The 25,236-nt window shown below is 47.1% G+C and overlaps 1 protein-coding gene across 2 annotated transcripts in view; it reads left to right on the top strand.

The window, feature by feature from the left end:
* Positions 1-25,236, top strand: part of LOC146799842 (pregnancy-specific beta-1-glycoprotein 7-like) — a 400,772-nt gene that overhangs the window by 214,614 nt on the left and 160,922 nt on the right. The window lies entirely within an intron of this gene.

Raw genomic sequence — 25,236 nt, 5'->3', positions numbered from 1 at the left:
CACCTTGTGATAGGAGGTGGTGCCATCCGGTGGGAAGGGTCTAGCCGGGTAGGCATCTGGGTCTACTCAGATAGCTCGCTACTGTATTCCTCCCAGAGGCCCCTCTGCAGTTGGGAGGTGGTGGGGTTGGAGGAAGTGGTTGCAGAGGGAGGAGAAGCAAGAATAGCAGGTTAAGGGCTAGCGTCCCTATCTTTTAAAACAAATGTATCTTTTTATTAGCACCGAGCAGTGAGACAAGCGCCGCATCACAATTATGAAAAACATGACAATAGAATATTACAGTATAATGTTGGTTAATCTGCGCCTACCGGGTACTAGAGCGAAATCTATTCACCTTTGTCTGATCTGTTACAACTTTTAATCAGTATCCAGATTAGTCAGGGAATGTATTATCCCTCCCATGGGGGCAGTGCATGGATTCCCTCTTTATGCATTCCACTTGTCCCATATTTTCCCCAATTTTCTTGGGCACCGTCTGTTCACATAAACTGATTTTTCTGCCACCATACACCAATCCATGTCTCTATTCCAGTCCCAAAAGGTTGGTGGGACATATACCCCCCAATAACGGGCTATGTTATGTTTCGCTAACATTGGACCTAATGTAATCCAGGTTTGATCTGCTCGTCCCAGAACCGCATCTTCCCAAACATCAAGGAGACACCATTTGGTCAAAGAATGTTAGCACCTCTCCAACTATACAGCATTCCACTAGTCGTGAATTTTTAGACATGCCCACAGGGTATGGTAGAACGACCCCTCCTCCCCACAACTTCTGTAACAAAGTGCGTCTGTCTTTCTACCCATTTTTACTACAGGAGATGTAGGCTCTATGGAGGATTTTAAGCTGGACCAATCTGAAGCAGGCTCTAATGGCTACTTTTCTTGGGGACGCTAGGGCTTCCAGCCAGTCTTCGTCTTGTAGGTCTGTGATGTCATGTCCCCAGCAGTCCCTCAGGGTTATAAGAGTGTCGGGGAAGTGGTTAATGAGTTTCTGATATGTTAGTAAAATCGCCCTAAGGGTTAAGTGTTCTTCTAGGAGCCTGCATTCCAATGGTGACAATTCAGGTAGGGTCATTGCCCCAGGGCACTTCTGCCTCTATGGCATGTCGGATCTGTAGATAATGGAAAGTTTCAGTGTGGGCCAGTTCATAAATTCTTTGTTTCTGTTCGAATGGTATACTATCCATCCACGTATGTAGGTCGCCCACTTGTGAGATTCCGATCAAGTCCCATTTGTTAAAGCCTTTTCTAGTTCCCAATGCATCCAGTTGCTGGGATTCCCAGAAGGGCGTTACCTTGGTGATTTTGTTCTTCCATCCTAGCTTAGAAAGGGTTGAGTGCCATAAGCAGATTGTTAGTGCCGTGGGCCCTTCCAGCGAGAGGCGCCGCGGATCAGTATAGAGCGCTTGGAGGTATCCCCTCTGCTGGAGAACCAGCCAATCCATCCGATAAGCAGGTTCTGATTTAGGTTGGTGAATCCATTGATTTATAGTTGCTAGTTGAGTCTCCCTATAATAAGTTTGAACGTTGGGTAATGCAGTTCCTCCCTAGTACCAGCTACTGGTCAGTTTGCTGATCCCATAAGAGGGTTCGGACAGCACTATCTATTGAGTTAAAGTATGTATCAGGAATTCAAAATGGTGTATATTGCAGAATGTATAGAAATCGCGGTAGGACCATCATTTTACACAGTGCCGGTCTACCCAGGAGGGAGAGGGGGAGAGACCGCCAGTGTTGGTCATCATTTTTAAGTCGGTCAGGGGGCCTTGCAGATTGCGGTCCTGAAAACGCGCTGGGTCAGCTGTTACAAATTCCAAGATATCAGAATCCCTCCATAGCTATTTGCGCCTCACATTCTGTGGGGAGAGAGGGCCTCTGCCCGCAGGTTACAAACACCACCAATTTAGAACAGTTCATTGTGTAACCCAAATACCTACTGAAAGTAGCAAAGATGTTTAGTATTCTGGTGATAGAGGAACAGGGAGAGGCAACGTATTAAAGGATATCATCGGCATACAGGGATATTTTGTCTTTCCAGTCCTCTCTCCAGCGAAGACCTCGTACTAGTGGATTTCTTCAGATCCAGGTTGCCACCGGTTCTATCATTAACGCAAATATTAAGAGGGATAAGGGGCAGCCCTGCCTCGTTGTAAGGGAAACACTTTTGATGTCTTCCCATTGACCTCTACCTGTGCTAGGGGCTCCGTGTATAAGAGACTGAGCCAATCCAGGAAGCGCGGTCCGGAGCCCATTCGCTTAAGCACCGCAAAAATAGTAGGCCATCAATGGTGTCAAAAACCCATGTGCATGTCAAGAGATAGAACCGCAGCATCCTCTCGGATCCGGTTGGTACGTCCCAGCACCCCATGGAGGCGTCCAAGATTTAGGGCTGTACTGCACCGTGGCATACAGCCAGATTGGTCTGGATGAACTAAGGTGCGAAGCATTGGAAGAAGTCGTAGGGCTAATAATTTTGCTAGAAACTTTGCTTCCGCGTTGAGCAATGCGATAGGTCGGTAGGAGATACATTGGTCCCATGTCTTTCCCTCCTTATGTATTACTACTATAGTGCCTAGCCTTTGACTTTGATCTATCAAGAGCTTGCGGAGTGTCCTGCTTTCATCAAACTTTGCCAGCAAATGTGCTGTGAGCTTATATAGTTCTTTTTGGGATACCATCCTGACCCAATGCCTTACCCGAATTTAAAGCTCTAATTATTTTGTCCTCAATAAGGTCGTTGTCTAGCAGCGGCCTTTCCTCCGCAGTCAGGACCGGGAGCGGGATATCTGCAAGGAACGCTAGAGAGTCTTGTTCCAAAGATACCGAATCTGTGGAGTAGTCACTTTAAGTTTGTTCCTGGCCTCTTCTGTCACCCAATCTCTATAGTCTTGTTGTTTAAGTTTTAGTTAATGTTGTAGGTTGTCATCGCCCTTTCTCACTAATTGAACTTCGAGGTCCATAATGTCTTGCTCGAGCTCAGTCACTTTTGCTCTCTTTTCTTATTTGTACCCTGAAATCAGGGAGACGGCTTGACCCCTGCATTATATGCCTCCCACAGTACCTGCGCTGATGGAGCTGAATGTGTATTGTCTTGAAAGTAGTGTTCAGTGGCCTCAATAAGTTCTTTCCTTATTGCCGGCACTTTAACATACCAAAGGTTAATAGCAACTGTGCCCGATCGATGTGGGTCACCCACTTTATATCTTGCCGATAAGGGGGAATGATCGGAGATCCCTCTCGCCAGGTGTTTCACATCCGTGAAATGGGGTCATGTGAAGCAAGGGATATTAAAAAGTCTATTCGCAAGTGGCTCCCATTTCCCTCTGGGTGAAAAGTGTATTCTTATGTGTTGGGATTCAGTGATCTCCAAATATCAATCAGGCCTAGCGCCGAGAGAAACTCCGTCAGGCGTGTTTGGGTGGGGTGTGGGACCCTAGGTGGTAAGCGATCCAGTAACCCAATCCTGTCATGTTAAAATAGCCTCCTATGTAAAGACGTCCCACTGGGAGATCAAGCATAAGAGCCCCCAAGTCAGCCAAATTCGAGCCCTTTAGAGTCGGGGGGGGGGGGGACATCGACAGGATATTTATCACCTCGCCTGCCCAGGTCCCAGAGAGTGCCGCATATCTACCCAGACTATCCGACCAAGTCCTTTCAATTATAAGGAGTCCTGTCTTGAAGAATCTCTGTGCCCCTTGACACCAGACGTGTACCCTGCGTGTACTTTCATTTTGTATCCCCATTGGTTCAGAGCATTACACCTGTTGCCCATGAGATGGGTTTCCTGCAGTAAAACAATTTCAGGGGAGTGTCTTTTTATAAAGTGGAGTACTATACCCAGTTTGACTTTATTCCCTAACCGGTTTACATTCCAGGCCATTAATTTAGGTTCAGCAGGAGATTGTCCTGTCATGTGGTGGCTAGCATCCTATCTGTTTTAGCCCTGTTTTGTGGCCCATTCAGATCCTTCCCTCCCCCGTGAGTCACTGTCAAAATATTGGTGTTGACTGCAATGCTCGGGTTGTGGTAATGAATGTCTACTGCTTGTCTCATTAAACATAGAAAAATACACAGCAAAACTGCTAAAAGATTCTGAACACCCCCCTCATTTCCTTTTCCTGTTCCACTGCCCAAGCCGCATCCCTGCCCGACGGTGCTCCAACTGCCCGCCCCCCAACTCAGCAGAGAGCCTGTCGACCCATCCCAACCGAACGGACATCGGGAATGTAGGCTTACCCTCTAACTCTCCCCCTCTCTCTCCCTCCTTCGGCCCTATGATTATTTCCCCTACAGAAAGGATGGAGTTTGAGTTGCCATCTAGTTCAATATGTTTCTCCTCTTCAAGGCCCGTTTAGGCTTGAGTCCATTATGGGATTCAGGTAGAGTACATGCCCTCCCCCTACCCCAGTGACAGTCAGTATATCGATAGCGAACACTTCTATGCTTCTTTCCCGAGGTAGGTGTCCTCTGTTATTCGATCTCCAGGCACCATTGTTTTCCTTAGTCTCCCGCGGTGAGCCTTAACACCGGGGCCTTCCACTGTCCTCCAACCCTCAAGCCATTCCGACGAGGACTCTGGTGTTGTGAAGATCAAAACCTTCCCTTCTGATTCCACCTGTAGGCGTGCCGGAAAGAGCATCGAGTACTTTACCCCTTTATCTCTAAGTGCTTTCTTAACTGCTAACAAACTGCATCTCAGCCTCTGTGTCTTTGGGTAAAATCCGGGCAGAAGGTGGCCTGTGCGTTTTCAAATAGGACTGGAGGAGCAGTGTGGGCTGTCTGGAGTATCACGTCACGGTCTCTATAATTAAAGAGACGCACTATGATGGGTCTAGGCGGGGCCCCAGGTCTGGGCCGCCCCCTCCGGCACCCAATGGGCCCTTTCCACTGAAAACAATTTTGAGAGCCCCCTCGGTTGGAGATACTTGCAGACAAGGTCTTGAACGAATAGATCTGTTGCTGGTCCCTCTGCCCCTTCAGGGATCCCCAGAATTCGAACATTATTGTGTCGTGACCGACCTTCTTGATCTTCGAGTCTGGCTTCCAGGTTAGATTCGAGTGTTTACATTTCCTCCATCTGAGCCTTGAGCACTGTGGTATCGTGGAGTAGAGTCTTAGTGGAGCCTTCTACTCTCGCCCCGATATTGCGTAGGTCTGCTCGGATCAACGAGACCTCTATCGTGACTGAGTCTATCCGGCTCTCCAAAGCCGTATGCACCCCTCGTATTGGCTTACATGATGTCGTGGAGGGATAGTGTACCCTCAGTGGGGGCTTACGGTGACTCGAGGGGCAGGTGCTCGTGGTGAATTTCTTGGGCCTCCGCTCCTTTCTGGAGAGTGAATTTATCCAGTCTCATTAGGTGGCTGATCTTCGTGTCTCCCCCTGAGTGCGACCTCAGTTGATTTTGTGGTGCGAGTCGTATAGGACACAGGGTCAGCTGCTGCCGCCTGCCAGGAGTCACAAAGGTAACCACTGCAGCTGGTCAAGGTGTCTCAGATGTCCCCCCCTCCCCGAGCTTTTGGTTGGTCTGGTCAATCCCACACAGAGCATCTCAATTGGTGCTGTTACTTGTTTTTTCACCTCTAGTTATATTATCAATGCTGCCACAGGTTTGGCCGCCGCTTTGGGACTCTCGTGACTTGGAGGATCCTTACAGGAGGCTCGTGGACTAGTTCATGGCTTATTTAAATATGATCACTAGGTGTGTTTTTGGGAGCAGTGGAGATATTCTTGAAGAGGTGCTGTATCGATGGAGGTACGCTTGTTTTGCCTTGTGGTTCTTGGGCATTCAGCACTTTCCCACTTGCTCCCTGAGCTTTTATGTGGCGCTGGGGTTTGTAGCCTAGGCAGTGGCAGCCCGACCAGCTATCCCAACCACGCCAGGGATTTAGCACTTCACACTTTGTGATCTCTTGCACTGCCTCAGTGGTCCGCCTCTCCGGATCATAGCGTCTCCCCCCACCAACAGCAGAACACCTCCAGCTATTCCTGCCCCCGGTCATGACTGGATGTATCTCTTCTCAACCGCCCCGGCAGTGGCTCCAGGTTACCTTCGGCTGCTGGGAGGAGGGGGGGGTACAGCCTCTTGATGCCAGGGCAGGCACAGCACCCAGGGGACCATCTCAGCAATAATCCTACACCTGAATCATCAGAGAAGGGCAAACCTCGAGGCCCTCCCCGATTAATGGACCAGCTACATCCCCTGTTGCATCTGCTGTCTCGTCACCTCCGAAGCCTCGGGATGTTTAGGAGCACACCGCTCCTCTGAAATTTAGGCAGAGTATCCAGAAAGACAACTAGGCCCCAGCTCGGTAGCCCACAGAGGCAGTCGACGAACTGCCAGCCGATGCGCTCCGCAGCTGGTCCGCTTTTTTGCCACCTTTTACCACCATCTCCAGCAGACTTCAGTCGGATTTATGACGGATTTAAGGTGGTTTTGGGAGGTAGACTTGCGGAGTTGCTTCAGGAAACAGCCATCTTCGTACATTGGCAAGCCACGCCACCTAGTGTCCCTGTCTTCGAATTTTATTTGCTTTGGTGGGTCTGCTCCAGAGCAATTTGCACCCCAAAGGGTAGTCTCCTTTTCCATGTGAAGGCCTCTGTTGGTTTTGCTGTAACCTTGGCCAGCGATGGAGCTTTTGGTATTGATACCGGTTTCGGTGCCTGGCTGGATTTCGAGGCCGGAGCCACACAGTCTTTCGGCTTCAATGGCTTGTGTGGTATTTCGAGCTCAAAGTGGTTTGGGTTTGACACAGCGACTGGTATCCGCTCTGAAGTTTGTGCACAGCACCCATGGTGGTCCGGAAGAAAGTCTTTTTGGGGCTAGGTTGAATGCCCAATGTCTTTGCTGATCAATCTTCTTTCAGGGCCTCTGGGCTAGACCAATATGACCCTCGGAGGCCATAGTACTTACAGTTGCTGTCTTCCTGGTCATAATGGCCTCACACAGCTTTGCTGTTATACCTCTTTGGATTCAGAGGAGAGCTCTGCCTCCGCACTTGCAGATAGTTCAGCAGCTTCCATGGTGAATGTCTCGGGTTGATACTGTCCCTCACCCTCACGTCCTGTTAGCCAAAGATGTTGGGGTTTGTATGTTCTGTGACTGCATCCTTCGATGGGCTCACCTGGGCTCCTGTCTGTAGCAAAGGATTTTCTTATAACAGAGGCCAGCCTTCCAGGTGGTCTCATTGTTCTTAGGGGAGAGGCACAGGTTGCAGATCGGATGGTGGTAGTACAAGGATATTTTGCATGAGACTGTGGGCAGTTTTTGGAAAGGTGTTCTTTTCATCCCTCTAGTTGTATTTTCGTCTAGAAGTCTGAGGCAAAAGACCCGGCAGGGGCCTAAGGACCTCATGATTAGGCACTGAGGTGTGCTGGCATCTGCTGTGTGTGAAGAGAACAAGATGGTTGTTCAAAGACTTTTCTGAAATTTTCAGGATCGATGAAAGTCCTTGAGGGTACAAAGATCATGGAGCCCAGTTTGTAAATGTCCGAATCTGATGGTGGGAAAAAACACAATCTAACATGGAGTCAATGCCTGTGCACCTTGCCACCCAAGGGAGGAGTTGCTATACCTTGTGACTCGAAAGACTTCTTTGAAGAAAAACACCTTGTCAACACTAGATGGCAGGAGTATGCTAATCATGTGTATATACAGCAAAACATGCCATTAAAAAAAGTATATATATATATATATATATATATATCTATTATCTACTGGCGGTCGCCAGTAGATAGTTATAGTTAGGACCGTGTTTCCATAGGAAATCCGCAACATTCTATTTGGAATAACTTTGGCGCCAATTGACGAATCCTCGCGAAATTCTCAAAATAGGTGGGGCGCTCCGCTCCTACCCTGAAAGTCTCGGGGGGATTCGTCAAGCGGGGGCTGAGAAAAAGGGGGGGTCCCAAAACGCGTTTTCCCCATGCATTTTTCCATAGGACCTTTAGTCCGAGCTACAGCCCGAACGGCTGAACAGAATTACTTGAAAATTGGCAGAGGTAGCCCTCAGGTCAGGGATGTGCCTTTTGAAGGTCTCGTGTAAATCTGATCAGTATTTCCTGAGAAAATAGCATTTAAATCAATATATATATCTATGGGCGCGCTCCGAGCGCGTACCGTAGGCTTACCGTACGCGCACGCCGCCGTGCACGAGCGCGATTCTGATTGGTTGTTAGATCTCAGTAAACATTCGAATCGGTCGAAACCAGGAAGTGTCGGCCGCCATTTTGTCTCTCGCAGTCTGAGGGGGTGAAAAACAAAGGTGGAGAACGTGAAAAGAGGGCAGGGTGGACAGTTCCTGACCCCCTAGCCTTTGTCAGGGGGTCCCAGAAGGACCCCCAAGGGCAAAAATTAATTTTAATTTTTTTTCGAAAAATCGCCGAATGCGCGTAGCGTACACGCACGGCGTAAACCGAGAAATTCCGCGAGGAAAAATACGCGAACTTCGCGTAACTATTCCGCGATTACGCGTACCGTGCGCGCACGGCTGTAAATTTTTTTCAAAAAGGAAATCTTAAAAAAAAAAAAAAAAAAAATTGTGAGGTAGGGTTGGCTCTTAAAAGAGCCGTTGGGTTAATACAGGGATGGAGGAAAGAAAGAATGGGAATATTATGAGCGTCTACAAACGTGCTGGTCTATCTTATTGTTAATAAGGGAAACACTGGTCTCCCCAAAAACAATAAGACCACAAAACGTTGTACACCTCATTGAAACCCTCCGAAATCGAGGGTTAATGTCCAGAGGAGCAGAAGAAGGTGATGCTCCCACCTCAGAGGAAGGGCTCAGCTGAGCTGCCGATGATGTACTCGGCTGAGCTTCTGAGGTTGGGCTCCGGTGACTTACTGAAGAGTTCTTCAGTATGTCAAACTAAGGTCCTGGGATGTTTATCCCTAAGGTGTCTCTTCATAGAGTGATTACCAAAGGAATACTTCTTCCTTGGATCTCCTCTAGATAAAACACGGTCACAAAGTGTGCAAGTGACCAATGGAGCATTGACCTTTTTCTGCCCCTCTGGAAAAGTAAAATACTCCCACACAAAAGAATCCTTTTGTTTCCTCCTTCTCTGTCTGATGATGGTGCTGCTAGGCTCACTCTCAGAAGAGGTCTGCTGCTCTGCCATTGTATCTCAATGTCAATTCAGCTCCTTCTCCTAGGGGATCTCAAGCAGTAATGAGGGGAATGGGTGTGGTGTGGGAAGTTTCTGGAACTGAAAGTAGTTTCAACCAATGAAAAGTGTTCTTTGTGGATCACATGACCTACCGTGCGCGCTCCGTAAGCTTACGGTACGCGCTCGTAAACAAGTACGCATGCGCAAATGTGACGCTTACGGAGCGCGTACGTAAGACGCACTCGCGCATGCGCATTACACGCCCCTGCGTAACCGCGACGTTGCTTCCGCGCAACGCGCATGCGTGTACGTCACGTACGTATCACGTAAGCGCACTGTACTTATGACGTACGGAGCGCGTAGCGTCAGCTTACCGTACGCGCACGGAAAAAAATGCATAAAAAAAAAATTAACCATTCCATAATGCAGGATATAGTACATATATTAGGTTTACCAAAAATCTCCAAAAAAAAATAGCATTTAAAAAACCGTACAAATTCACAGAAAAAACCATAGGTTTCACACACATTATAGTTAGGAATTAGCATTTAAAAAACCTTGCAAATTCACTGAAAAAACCATAGGTTTCACACATGTTATAGTTAGCTGGACATTTCACTCGTAAAAAACCAATGAAATTCCCCCGTTATAGTTAGTGCAGGCAACTATAACTCTCTATGGTTTTTTCAGTGAATTTGTACGGTTTTTTAAATGCTAAGTTATGTATGTATTATTTTTTTTTTGGTTGCGCACGGTGCGCGCACCCCCGCGATTTAAAAAACAAAAAAAAAAATTTACAATTTTTTTTTGCCTTCGGGGTCCTTCAGGGACTCCCTGACAAAGGCTAGGGGGTCAGGAACTCTCTACCCTGCCCCCTTTTCACGTTCGCCACCATCCTTTTTCACTCTCGCACTGAAAACAAACAAAATGGCGGCCGACACTTCCTGATTTTGACCGATTCGAACGTTGACTAACATGTAACCACCAATCAGAATTACGCTCGCGCACGTTAGAGTGCTCGCACGGTGCGCGGCTATATATATATGTATATGCTTTTAAATGCTATTTTCTCAGGAACTACTGAACATATTGACACCAGACCTGCAAAAGGCACTTCCCTGACCTGAGGACTACCTCTCTGCCAAATTTCAAGTAATTCTGTTCAGCCGTTCGGGCTGTACCTTCGACTAAAGGTCCTATGGAAAAATGCCCCCGCTTGACGAATCACCCCGAGACTTTCAGGGTAGGAGCTGAGCGCCCCATTAGTTTTGAAAATTTCGCGAGGATTCATCAACCGGCGCCAAAGTTATTCAAAATAGAATGTTCAGATTTCCTATGGAAACACGGTCCTAACTATAACTATCTACTGGCGACCGCCAGTAGATATATATATATATATATATATATATATATATATATATATATATATATATATATACATATACATACATACACACTATGCCTGCACTGCGAGTTGTGACAAAAATAGATATCTGCAGCAAAGAAGGTGGATGCATGTGAACCTACATCACTACATGCTTCAAAAAAGGTAGATAACATTTTCTATTCTTAGCATGTGTGGCTGTAGACATGATTTGCTTAGACTGTAAAGCACTATTCTCTATAAGTGGTGGTCAGCCAATGGATGGTGCAGATGCCTGGTTCCTAGTACTGTCTGGCCAACCACAGCCTGCTGACAGCTAAGATATCCACAGAATAGGGCTTGGTAAATGCATGTGGAGTTGACCAGGTGACTTGGAGGTCTTAGTCTGATTGAGGTAGAAAAGGGATAACACCTTGGGTAAGAACTAGGGATTAATTCTGAGAAGAACTCTGTCCCTGTGAACCTGAAAGAAAGACTCTTGTAGGGTAAGTGCCTGCTGCTCACTGATGCACCTGAAGGAAGTTATGGCCACGATGAAAGTCACAAGAAGTGTAAAGGGCAAGAGCGCAAGGGCTTGAAGGGAGGACCAGAGTCTGGTGAGCGCAACAGTAAGGTAGATTCTCTTGAGGTCCTCCATGAATGCATTGATGACAGGGATTCAAAATAAGGAACATGTTCCCCGTTTTATATGCAGGTGTCAATAGCAGCCAGGTGTAGCGGTATGGAAGTGTAAGAGAGCCCTGACGTTTGTAGGAGCAAGAGGTAACATATGATGTACTGGACGATAGGCTTTAGAGGGTCTAGATGCTGGGTGGAAGTAATACTAGACAAACCTTTTCCACTTTGCAGCATAACATGCGTAGGAAGTAGGTCTGAGGACTTTGTCAGGATAGTTATACACTTCTGCAGGAGGCTAAGCTAGTCAAACTCTAAAAGACAAAGTGCCTGATCACCAGGTTGAGCTGTCTGGGGTCCGGGTGCCCGATTCAGCCTTGGTTTTGCGTGAGAAGGTCCAGCCTATTGTGGAGTTTCTTGTGGGGGCCGATGGACATATCAAAGAGCGAAGAGTATCAAGGCTGCCTGGCCCAAGTGTGAGACATAAGGATTAGTATGAGGAATGGTTGGGGCATCTTCCTTACAAGGCATGGATGGAGAAGGAAAAGTGTAGGCAAGGGCCCTTGACCAGTTCATCATACAGCATTGTACATGGACTGAGTGTGGGTACCTGGAGACAAAGTGTGGGCATTTGCATTGTTGTGGTTGACAAACAGGTCTGTCTGTGGGAGTTCCAATGAGGAACGTCAATAGAACTTGTGGTTCTCACTCGTGGACTTGTTGATGGATCCTGCTGAGCAAGTTGGCGTAGTCATTGTCTATCACTGAAATGTACTCTGCCAGGTGTATGAGGTGGCAGATGGCCAGTGCTACATCTGTTACAGTAGTGCTGACAGCTGGATATAATTGATACCACCTTGCTTCTGGAGGTATTACATGGCAGTCATGTTGCCTGTCTTGATGAGGACTACTTTGCCCTGAAAGAAGGCTTTGAGCTAGGCATATGACCAGTAGCTTGAGCTAGTAGATGTAGTACCCCTGGTGTGGTCATGTTGTCTAGATGAACACTAACCTGCCCCCCCACTCCCTTCCAGCCCGAGCGAGAGGCATCTGTGGTAATGATCACCTGTGGGATGAAGTCTGCCAAAGTGCTTCCCTACAATAGGTTGTTGCTGTTCCACTTTAACAGAGATCAATGGGAGCTGGCCTTCAACAACACGCGATCCTTCCAATGACCATCCACTTGCCACCATTGCACCAGCACCAAAAGGTACTCATGCCACAGGCATAGATGTGGAGCCTAAAATTGGGCAACATGTATGTAAGCAGACAATTGGGCTGAAAAAGAGATAGCAGCTGCTGAAATGACAGCACCATATTCTGGGTGGGGTAGCCTTTGCCTGTAATGGTGTTTAGGATGGAACCCAGGAGGAGCTGGATCTGCATGGGTTGATGGTAGGACTTTGTGGCTATTCTGGTGAATCCGAGGCTGTAGAGCAGGGATGTTGCAGCTAGCGTGGACTGGACATCCCTGCCTGCCTATCTGCGCTTTTGATCAGCCAGTCGTCGACAAAGGGAAATAGATGAGTGCCACCACTTCTTAAATGAGCTCAAAGAAAAAGATCGGTCCAGACATCCTGGTGTTGGCTCTGGACCTTTCAGCCTCGTATTGACAAGTGAGAGTAGGGGTATAAGCATATGTTCCTCCCTTCAGTCGGTCTGTTTTTTTATTAGGTTCATTCCTTTATTTTGTGACACAACACAGTAGTCCAGTTAGAGTTTAGTGAAGGAAGATGTTTTATTTCCATTTATCACGTTTTAAAGCCATTCCACTCATTTTTTAATCATGTTTTATGGCAGGATGTTCAGAACAAGCATTGAAAATACAATAGGTCTCACCTTAGATTAAGTTAAAGCCATTTGCTTTGCTAATAGTATTGTATAGCAAAACAAATGGCTTTAACTTAATGAAAGGCAAGACCTATAGGGCCTGGAAACGGCAGAGAGTGCACCCGGAATACTGTATCTTGTGACAGCATGAATCGTGCAGAGGTGTGTGTATGCAGAGTATGGTGGTTATAGGTGCTCTAAAGAAAAGGGGCCACGCATGTGCACAATATGAGAGGAGGACATGCATCTGCGCAAATTAATGTGTGTGAGAGTAACATAATAAATAATAAGGAGACGTGCCTGTGCAGAATATGGTGCTTGTAAAAGCAGTTACAGTCGGGGGGGGGGGGGGGTTATGTGCAGCATTGAGGTGTCTACGGGTGCAGGCAAGGTATCTCTTTCCTTTAGTGACTGACACAGGGAAATGCATGTGCGCAACATGGCATATGAGTACAGAGGCGAGCTGATTAGAATTGTGTGCGAGTAAACTTGGGCCCTGTACCTCTGAACTAGGTGTTTGAGAGCAGGACAGGTGTACATATGGTGTGCGGCACGTCTGTGTGCACCATGCAGTGTGTGTGTGTGAGGAGGACCCCTGTGCAGATTAGGTCCTAGATGAGCTGTGAATTATTAAGAGCAGCCGTGTACAGGCATGTGACACTACGGCATCCCGGAAAGCTTATTGCTGGCCTTTAAGTGCTTGAGGGAAGCCCCAGTGCCTGGTTTCGGGGTTCTAAGAGTGGGGTTATTGTGTTGATATTGTGTGCAGGAAAATGTTTTTATAATTGACCTGAGGCACTGTGCACGTTTGTATATTGCTTATATTAAAAATGTGTTCTTCCTCAAGCGTGAATCACAAACACATGTTAAATGTTTTTAACTTTAAAACGACACATACTCTGCGGGGTTATTGTGAAAGCTTAGTGCTGGGTGTGTGCTTTTCACACTATAGCGTCCCAGGGAGCTTAGTGCGGGCCTTTGTGATATATTAAGAGTGGGGTTATTGTGAAAGCTTAGTCCTGGGTGTGGGCCTTTCACACTTCAGCGTCCCGGAGTGCTTAGTGCAGGCTTTTGTGATATATCCGCGTTAGGCAGGCCAGAACCCGGGGTGATTCCTTCTTGAGCGGCTGGTGTTTCCTCTTGGATCGCGCTTCTTCGCCATTGTCAGCTACTGTTTACCGATTTGAAAGGAGATTGTTTGCACGTGCAGGAAAGGAAGAGAAGGCAACAAGGCGAGCGCGCATCCACATCTGTTTGTCCGTGCCATGAAAGGAACAGGAGGCACCAAGGCACCATACGCGTTACATTTTTTTGTCCATCCGTACGCGTGCACATGTAGCTTTCAAATCTGAATTGATTGCAAAAGGCCCTCGCATGGCGAGGGCACCGCATGCGCTGCTAACGCCAGGCGAGACCTAAAAATGGGACAGCCGGCACGTGTTTCGCCCTATGTGGCAGATTGAGCCATGGCTTTCTCAAGGCTTGTGATATTCCGAAGTCATACAGTCTATTGGAAATATATTACATTCTAGATTTCTTCATTGTAGTATATAAGAATATTCACATTCTGTTGCTGCACTCAGGCATGGCGAAGCAGACCTGCCTCTCTCCCGGCTAAATGAGTGATCACCACTGCCAGGAACTTTGCAAAGACTCTTTGGGCAGGGATAACCTGAGGGTAGTAGTTTGAATTGGTAGTGCTGTACACTCATCACAAAGAGGTCGCTTCAGTGGGCTTGAAAGAATGGTAAGTGAAAGTAAACATCCTTTATGTCTAACGCAGTCATGTACTTACCTTGTTGGAGCAGAGGAATGGCGTACCGTAGGGTTGTTATGTGAAATTGTTCCGACAAGATGAATTTATTGAGGGGCCTGAGGTTCAAGATTGACCTGAGGGAACCGCCCTTCTTGGAAATGTGGAAGCAGAGAAAGTAGACACCCTTGCCCTGGTGGTGAAGGGGCACTCTCTCTATTGCAACCTTGTGGAGGAGCACTTGTGCTTCTTTCTGTAGAAGGCAAATATGTATTCTGCTGAGGTTGTGTGTCTGGGGTGGGATGTTGGGGTGGTGCTGAGGAGATATAGGTAATAGCCATGACAGAGTATTGCCAAAACCCACTGATCTAAAGTGATTTCCTTCCAGCTGGAGCTGAAATCTTCTAGTCTTACCCTGACGTGATTGGGGGGGGAAGGCGGGGCAAGTCAGTATTCAACTGTGGGGGACCCCTTACCAGAGCCTTCTCTACTCCTAGCTTCATTACCCCTGTAGGTGCTTCTGGTGTATCCCTTGCACACCTGCTGGTGTAAGGACTTCTGTTGCTTCTCATCGGAGTGTAAAACAAAGCAAAAGACACAATTGATGGGACAGAATGCAGAACAAATCAAAACATTGACCCCCAGTCAAGAGATCTGGGTTAAATTCTTCATTCTTTTGCTCACCATGCCACCCCAGTTTAGACCTGGCCATATGCAAATCAGTCTTGACCCTGTGTCTCATGGGAACAGTCCAGCCCGGTCCAGTTCAGACACTTTGGGGGAAGTTGGAATCTGGTGGATACCCATTTATTTCGCGATGTATGGTGCCCTTCTTGATCTTCTCCAGCAACTCGGCAACCTTTGCTGCAAAGAGGTTTCCTCATCGAATGGGATGTTGAGAAGATGCTGTTTGACCCCTGGCTTAAACAGAGATGTACAGCCAGGCATGGTATCCGAGGGGACGTGGGTATAAACCTCCTAGGAGGGTGTGCCCTCTGCATAGAGTTTGTTTGCAGGACAATCTTGTCTGTGTGGATTTGAAGGCATGGTTTCTGGATCGTGAGTGTTTGTAGCTGACTCTGCAAAGTGAGTTGATCGCTACTAGGAGTGCTGTCTTTTAGTGTTAAAAACCTTTTGTGTATTGGCCCAAATGGTTCATTAGCTGTGTGAGTACTGTGTTAAGGTTCACAATGGCATTTGTGCTGATCTTGGGGGCACCACTCTCTAGGATTCTTCCAGGAATCTTTTCACTACCGGTAGTGTCAAGAGACTGTTACCAGTTGTTACTCTTGTGCATGCGACTATGGCAGCGAGGTGGACATTTAGTGAGGATTAGGTCAGGATGCTGGTTGAGGTATGTTAGTATCGTACTATGTTCTGTCCTGGTATCCATTTTTCTGTTGTCCCAGCACCAGTGTATGCATCTGTTCCACTTGTCCATGTAGCAATTCCTAGCGTTTTGCTTTCTAGCCTCCTTCAGGATTTCCATTGTCTGGGGCGGCAGCTGTAAGTATCCAAACTGTAGGTATTCAGGAGCCACGCTGCTTGGTTGAGGGTGGTTGGCACACTCTTCCGTTTTGCATAGTGAACAGGTAACTATGTTGCTTTGTTTGGGATCTGTCCTTTAGACATCGCTAGTAGGTGCAAATACCATGCCTGTCTGGCTCACTTCAGTGCGATAAGTACAAGTGATGTTCACAGTAATCTGGCCTTGTCCAGTACCCTTGGGATCAGTTGAATAGGTGGAAAGGCGTATGCAAATCTCCCCGACTAGTCTAGCGACTAAACATTCCACTTGGATTGGTGATTTACGAACCTGAGTGCAAGTCTTGGCATTTGGAATTTTATGAGCTTCTGAAAAGGTCTATACTTGGTGTGCCCCAGCATCTGAATACGCTGTTCAATACTTCCTGCTTTATTTCCCATTTGTGGGAGGTGTTTTCTTGTCTGTCTCTGTGTTTCGTTTCCGTGGAAGGTGCATTGTCAAGGTCTTCTTTTGGAGCACCGATTTTCATATCTCATGCGCGTTTCGACAGCAGGAAATACTTTGTGGCTCTGTTTGTTGAGGTAGAACCTAGACGTTGTATTATCCATTTGGATAAGCACTGTCTAACCCTCTTATGTGCGCCTGGAATGCTTTCAGAGCTAAGAAGACCGTCTTTAGTTCCAGGTAGTTTATGTGCCTCATGGCGTCTCACAGGACTCCAGAGGCCCTGGACCTTCAGACTGTCCATGTGTGCTCCCCATGACTTTTGGGATGTGCCGTCGTTATGGTCACAGTGGGAGCTGGGAGACGAAAGGTCTCTCTATCCTCATGTTTGTCGGGTTCCACCATTGTATCTCCTTTTGCACTCTTGCTTTGACAACCACTAGATCCTCCCAGCTCCTTTGCGGATGCATACCTGAATGGGTTTAATATGTAGTTTTGCATGCAGTACGAGGGGATGCATTATGTCATCATTTTCATGACAGTCCACTGTGAGAGACTGCCTCTCCTGGTAGAGGCGAGATTGATCTGCTATTGCTGTTGCCCTTGTAGGGACTGGTATACCCATGCCCTTTTTAAATTCAGGCTTGTCCCCAGAGAGCAACTTCACCCGCTCTTGGTGTAGTGATAATTTCTTGTGGTTTATGGTAAACCAGAGACATTGTAGCGCGTTAATGACTGTTTGCATGTCTTGGCAGCATCTTAATTTAGATTGCCTTTAACAACCAATCGTCCAGCTATGGGTAGACATGTATACCCCGTCTTCACAGGTGTGCTGCCACTGCCGTTAGGCAATTCGTAAACACTCTTGGTGCAGATTTTATGCCAAAAAGTAGTACTGTGAATTGGTAGTGTACCATGTCCACAACAAAGGTGAGGTACTTATTGTGCCTACAATTCATTGGTATACGCAGCTAGGCGTCCTTTCGGTCTAAGGTGGCCTTGTAATACATCTTTTTTAGGAGTGGGATTACTTCTTGTAACCTTGTCATTTTGAAGTGCTGCGTTCGTACAAACTTGTTTAGATATCTAAGGTCCATGATCGGTCTCCATGTCAAGTCGTGTTTTAGCACTAGGAATTACACTGAGGGTCCCTTGGTAGGACCCCCTCTATGGCTCGTGATTGTAGAAATTCCTTCACCTCTAGTACAATTGTAGGTTCCTCTTCTCTTAAGGTTCTTGCTCTTGGAGGAACCTGTGAGTTCTATGCAGTAATCGTGTCTTATTATGATTAAGATCAAATAGTCTGAGGTGATTGACCTCCACTCCTGGAGGAATCCTCCTATTCTGTCCCCGCTTGGGTTTTTCTGGTGGGGCTGTGGGGCAAGGGAGACACTTGTTTGCTGGTCCCCACTCCTCTTGGGGACTGTCCTCTTACTCTTGCCCTTCCTCAAAAGGGCTGCCTTGCTGGGTGTTGCCATTGTTGGCTTGCCACATGCTGTGTCGTCTGTTGGCTGAAGCTATTGTTGGTGATGATGGATATCTGTTGAGAAACTCATACTGCCTGTTGGCCTCCTGGTAGCTGTCTCTCCTCTTCTGAGGGAGTCTCTGCAGTGCCCCCAAAGTTTTTGTAGGGTTATCTTTTTTTGATTCGTTGCAGGCCTATTGATAACTAATGCCTGTACTTCTGGTTTGAAGCCTGCGATCCTCAGCCAGGGGTGCCTTCTGAGTGTGGTGCACGTGCACATTTGTCTGCTGGCTGCGTCCACCGCAAACAGCGCAGACATATGTAGGCAATGTTTCTTCCTGATATGGCCTTGGCTTGCTTACTGAGCTCCTCCGGGAGGTATTGCATCAGCCCCTCCTTCTCGTCCACTGTTGGTGCTCATAGCGGTTGAGGAGGGCATTGGAGTTGGCTATCCTCCATTGTGTGGCTGCTTCTCTTTCCATCTTCCTGCCTACCAGATCCAATCTCTTACTCTGCTTCTCTGGTGCGGACTACCTTGATATGGGGGCGTTATTCCTTTTCTTACGGTCGCTACAATAATGAAGTCCGTGGGGACATTCCTCTTAATGAATTGTGGGTCTTGCATGGAATATTTGCACTTCTCCACAGGGGGGTTATTGAACTTGCCATGGATGGTTCTCTAAAGGCTTCCAGCAACCTGATCAAGGATGCTGAAGAGCATAGGCAGGTAAAGATTTGCCTTCTGTGAGGGAATTATGGTTTCCAGTAGGAAGCAAGTGTCTTCCTTTTCCTCCTTCAGTTGGACACGATATGCAATTACCGCCCTTTGATGAGGCTGTTATACAAGGACAAGTCATATGGTGGTAAAGTCCTCGACGGAGAGTTATACATGCCTTTCTTGGGTGAGACCGCGCCAAGATCGTGTCATGTCCTCGAACTGGCCATGTTCCTCAAACGCTGCTGAATCGCCATCCTTGAACTTGAAGAAACCTCCCGTTCTTCCTAGTGTGGCTCCAGGTTGAGGACACCTCAATGTACGCCTGCTCATCCTCCGTCTCTGCGGTCCTTTAAGAGCTTGCCAGGACGCAAAAGTCCTTCAAGGAGTTGTCAAACTCCTTTTTTTTCTCTGAAGGAAGGCTGCCATTTCAGCCTAGTCTTAAGTTCTTGCATTCAACCTACAGTGCTTTGTTTGGCATCAGGTGTAGGAGGAGTCTTCCTTTGCAGAGCAGGCGGTTCTCCTGCCTCTGACTTGTTGTCCTTTTCCTTCAGTCCCTCTCGTGCACCCGCTTGCATTGAGGGTTGGTGCAAATGTTTGCCTCCATTGGTGTCCTTCGGTTAGGACTCATGAGACTCCTTATGTTTGTGCTGGCCTTTAGTCGAAGGGTGCTTCCATGCCAAGGCATCTTTTGATGACTTGCGAGTCCGAAGACTTAGTGCCTGGGCCTTCTGTCACCTTTATCTTCTGCAGATTTCTTTCGGCATCTGTCACCATTTTCCTCTTCGCCGCCATCTTGTTGGTGGCGTCTCCTTTGGCGTCCACCTCCTCTCCCTGCGCTGTTCGGCTTCCTCGAGGTTCTCTTCATCCTTGCTGGAGAGACAAAGGTCTCTGAGGGATTTCTGTGGCTTGTGGGTGCTAGCTATGCCATGGTGCTCTAATTGTTGTCTGAGCGTTCCCGTCAGTGTCTTTGGAACAAATTTGGTGTAGGCCTCACAACTTTCGTCCTCAAGGTTTCGGCAGATACAGATTGCAGTCCTCATGTAGATCCCTCTGTGTTGGACCTGGCCCTTTTGGCCGGATGGTCCCTAAACTTTTCGCCTTCCACCTGTACTTTTTCTGACCTGTTGTTGGCTATTCTATGACTCTGGGCACTTTACCACTGCTGTTCAGTGCTAAAGTGCATATGCTCTCCCTATTTAAAATGTATATGTTGGTTGGATTCCATGAATGGCTTATTTGGTTTACTGTCAGACCCCAGTAAAGTGCACCAGGAGTGCCCAGGGCTTGTAAATACAAATGCTGCTGGTGGGCTTGCAGCACAGGTTGTGCCACCCACAGAAGCGGCCTAGTAAAATGTGTCTAAGGTCTGCCATTGCAGAACCTGCGTGCAGTCTGGTACTGTCATGCTGACTGGGCAAGTGCACCCACTTCCCAGTCCCTAAACCTTCCCTTAACTTCATGTTAGTCACCCATATGGTAGGCCCAAGGGCAGGGTGCATTGTAAGCATAAGGTAGGACAAGCTCTGATGTGTGTGGCATGTCCTAATAGTGAATTACAACCATTTTCGTTTTTCACTATTGTAAGGCTACCTGTTCTCCATAGGCCAGAATGGGCTGTTAGAATTGTTACATCCTATGATCCTAACAGACCCAGGGAACATGGTAGAAAATCGAGTTTAGTATGCCTGAACTCAGAATAATAAAATACATCTTTTAGTTAAGTTTATTTTAATATTCGGTGTTTGCAAATACCACTTTTAGAAAGTTGGTATTTGCTTGCCTAACCATTTCAGCCCGCCTCTGCTATGATGTGTATCTGCCTGTCTGGTTTGTGTGAGTGACAGGGCTGGGGAAACCCAGAGGGGCAGGGCTAGGTAGCCTGGCGGTGAATAGAGAGATTGACATCCAGATGGGTGGAAGGAGTGCACCTGGACTCTGAATAGGGCTGTGCTCTGCCACCACAATACTGGCTCCACCTCCTGTGGAGCGGCTGATGTCTCTGCCCTGCACCCTGAATAGAAAGGCAGAGTCATGTCAACAAAGTGCTTAAGAACTGGTTTGGACTGGGCAAAGGCCCCTCTACCCCAGAGGAACAAAGGAATTATGGGTATAAGTATTGGGACCCTGCTCCCAAAAAATTAGATCCTGCTTGACAAGAAGAACCTCTGCCTGAGGAGAAGGAACTGGGAAAGCTGTAAGGAGGAGTACTGTCCCTGACCTGGGGGATTGGCCTGCAGTGGTTGCCTTGCTGCTGAAAGGAGAGGAGAAAAGACTACAAAGACTTTATTTCAACTTGTGCTTAAAAGATCTCCAAGGGCTTGAGCTGAGCTTGCCCCCTGAACGAAGTCCCAGGACCAGTGGACTTCACCCCCCAGCTCCCCAGAATCTTTTGGAAGTGCCTACGGCTGTTGTTGGGCCTTCTAAGGGACTGCGTGTCGCAAGGAGCTGGAAGCGCGACTCGAGAAGGAGAAAAGTGCCGCCGTCGGAGCTGTTGTCGTCGCATCTCGCAAAGGGTGTCGCCGCTGCAGCATCGCATCGAGCGGAAGTGTCTCGCATCGAGGAAGAAGCGTGTCGCCATCGCAGTTGTCGCATTGCACCGCATCAAGAAAAGCACCTCGCATCCACGGAGAAGCATGCCGCCGTCGGAGCTGCTGTCTTCACATCGCGTAAAGGGGTGACGCCGCTGCAGCATCGCATCGAGCGGAAGCGTCTCGCAAACGTCGGAGAAGAGTGACGCTGCCAAGGCCGCTGTCGTCGCATCGCGTAAAGGGGTGACGCCGCTGTAGCTGACGCATCGAGTCTTCTTGCAACATCGGAGAAGCGTAACGCATCTGGAAGATCTTCACGTCTTTATTTCTTTGCACCAAAAACTTCATCGCATCAGCGTTGTTGCAACACTTTCGTTGCCCTGCATGTCGCATCTAAGGTACATTGACTTAAAGTGTCGCATTTAATAACTAAAGAGAGCTAAGCAAACTTCTACCATCTAAAGTAACAGTATTGTGTATTTTTGTCGTTTAATGGTCTTGTGGTAACTCTATATAAAGAATTCTTATTTTTAATATAAAAACCTGTGTGGTGTCCATCTGTAGTATTGTCACTTGGTTACTGTATGTGTTCACAAATGCTTAACCTATAACGCTCTGAGATAATCCTTGTCTGCTCGCGCCAAGCTACCTAGAGGGTGAGCAGGGGTTATTTCAGGAGTGTAACCCCTTACCCTGACTGGAGGAAAGGTTCCCTGCTTGTCACAAGTACCTACCTGTACCAACCAGAGAACCCGGATTCTAACACTCTGCATAAACGTATGGTGGCAGTTGGAGCAAAACTTAAAGAGGGGATTCTCCATGACTCTCTGCTAACTCTCTACTCTCCGATCACATGGAGCTAGCTAGCAGGGTGCCCCTTCTTAGTCAAGAAGGCTCCCCTTCTCTGCCATTCGGTTCTTCCTGTAACCTCCAGTGCTCTTCTGTGGCAAACCACGTTTTTTTTCTCTGGTCATTTCAAAGATTCTTTTGAGCTCCTCCGTCATGCTTCTAGACCCAAAGGAAGAAAAAAGAAACTGAAGATGGCAACTTACTACCAAATGGTGGTTGACGATGCCCACAAAAATAAAAATAAAAGGACAAAGCACAATTCCAGACGCAACCACCAGATGGCAGAATAGATGCATAGTATGTGAATCCAGAAATGGATTCATGCTGCAAAACTGCACCATCCGCTCTGACTTAAAGAGCATCCAAATGAAGAAGTTCTCCCCCTTGTGGAGGACATCCATGTCCATTTAGTAGAAGGAAGGCAGGTACCCACTAGATCACCTTGTTGTTTGCTACGGTATCATTTGGGGAAATGCCCCAACAGGATATTGGTTGAGTTCTGGATCACCCGGGAATGAACATTTTAGTAATCCCAAATGTAATCTGTAAATCCTGGCTTGGAGGGCATTTGTCACATAGATCAGCAGACCCGTAGGCGCTGTCTGGGTTGGAGAACAAGTGTGGGGACCCCTCAGGTGACAGTGATGGAGGCAGCGGAGGCGAGCATGAACACAGAAATGAAGGTGCTGGTGGAGCATGGGGGGGCGGGGGGAAGGTTAATGTCCCCATCTCTATATCTTTAGGGCATCAGATCCGAGGGGTGGCTTTGAAGCGGGCTCCTACTTGAAGGCAAGTCTTGAGTCCCTGCTGGTGTCGTCGAAGTGGTTTGGCCGAAATTTTACCTGTGACGGGAACAATAAAGAAGCACTTCTGCCTTGCATCAAGCTCTTCTTGGAGCCTTTGCCGGATTGGTTTTTCCAAATCCTCAGAGTCGATCTTTGATGGTATTCTTAGCGCTGACACTCTTCGGAGTAAACAGGACCTGGGTACTAATGTCTTCAGCGCCAGCCTTGAGCGGTACTGAGGCTTATGGGAATTCGGCCACCTGGAAATGGATGGCTGAGATAGGCTGACATCCTTAGCTGGGCCCCATTTCAAATCGGACGCCTTTTCCGGATGCCAACCACAGCCCAATGCCAGTAGAGATCTTCGAGGTGGTTGTGATTTGTGCATGGGGCCCAACACCAGACTGCCTCAGAAGTGGTGTTCTGCCTTGCCATAGCGCCTCTTAGGAATCTTTGAGTAAGTGCTGGAGCTTACCGCTCCTACAACCCTGGGTGAGGTCTTAATTTGAGGACCATCTGTCTTGGGGGAGGGATGGGGGCTCAGTAAAGCTTTTTCTTTCTCAGGGTCACAGGTACTGGAGGAAATAGCCTCTTGGCTGGGTGTGGCTTGGTGCAGCGGGATGATGGAAGGGCCGGCGTCATCTCCGTCAAGAGTCATGTATGCCAAAGTTGTCCGAGGTAACATAGGCAGACTTCTGGTGTATCTTGCAGTGCGGCCAACACATCTCCCTTCGGAATCACAAGGTGTTCTTTGAGTGGATGGCGAGGCAAGAGTCACAGGGGACATGATTGTGGTCTGGGGAGAGGCAGAGTTTACAGACCTAGTGATGATTCAACCACAGGTAATTCACATGGCACCAGAGGCTGTTCTGGAAGGGCGTCTGGTCCATTACCTTTCGAGGACCCACATTCTCCAGCATTGAAGGTCAATGAAGCGGCTATAAAGAGGCTATGCTCTCCTCGGTCGATGTGAAATTGTAGTCCTATTTCGCTTAAATGATAGTTTTTGTGGTTTTCAAAATCTGGTCACCCTAGACATGTGACCATCTTGGAGGAACGTTGGTAAATGTCCGAACTCGAAGGCGGAAAAAAACAATATAACATGGAGCTGGGGCTCAAGTGCATTTTCCACAAAAGTAGGAGTCAGTGGGCATCCCAGGACTCAAAAGCCTTCTTCGAAGAAAAACAACTTGCAAAACGTCCAAGGCGAACACTAGATGGCAGGAGCATACAAAGCCTGTGAATCTACAACCACACATTATATAAACAAACATTCAAAGGAATCTGTCAATTAATGACTGCTTCCACTTTGTGGTTGGATATCACTCCCTTTCAGGAGTCCGAACCCAATCAATGGTTGCGACTGCAATTACATCCTTATTTATCAATGCAATTCGTTAGGACTGGAGGATGCAGATTTCACACCTCCTAATCCTATTGATTCATAAAGAGTAGCTATGTGTACACTTCAAGTAGCAGTGACATAGGTCACTCAAAATGTGCCTTTAATAAATTGCGAGCCATGCTTGTCTGTAAAAACAAATGATACATCAGGTCCCTACACCAGCAATCACATGTATTCCCTATTAATACTACTTACTCATTATATCCTATTATCATATCAAAGATGTGTAAGAAAATGTTTCTTCCAGTATACTATTATATCCATGCACCAGCATACTGGCATTTCTCTAATTTAAGATGCCTCAGAGAAAATTATTGTCTTCCTTTACTTATTAAACACCCATCATTTTTTTCAGAATTAAAGTATTTAAAAACATCCTTACAATATTTACACAATTTCAGTGCCACAAGAATTATACCTCAATTTAAGAAACAAAAACGCATTTCAATAAATTAAGTACACTTTAGAAATTCAAAATAAAGGGAATTTGCCTTACAAAATAATATTCAATAGGTGAGACGAGTTCACTGGTTGAAAGCAACAACTTTAGATTTTTTAACACAATAAATTACCCTATTTGTGCAGAAATCCACTTAAACCCAAATAACATTCTAACCTAGTGGAGATAATTTTAAAGTTATTGCATGCATGAAAACTACCCTGCCAAACTAACTGAAAATAAATATATTGACAGCCAAACAGAATGACATCCCCAAATTTGCTAACCTTGTTCCACTTCTCAGCATGAGGAAATCTTTCATGAAGGATGTAGGTATCATGAAGGACATAGGTAAATATATAGAGGTGATCAAAGTAATAAAAAGCAGACCATATCAACACTTCGGGTCGGCAGTTCATTT

The sequence above is a fragment of the Triturus cristatus genome, chromosome 8 (genome assembly GCF_964204655.1).
Source record: "Triturus cristatus chromosome 8, aTriCri1.1, whole genome shotgun sequence".
NCBI lineage: Eukaryota > Metazoa > Chordata > Amphibia > Caudata > Salamandridae > Triturus > Triturus cristatus.
The sequence above is the reverse complement of the archived record's forward strand: the minus strand, read 5'-3'. Positions and strand labels throughout refer to the sequence as shown.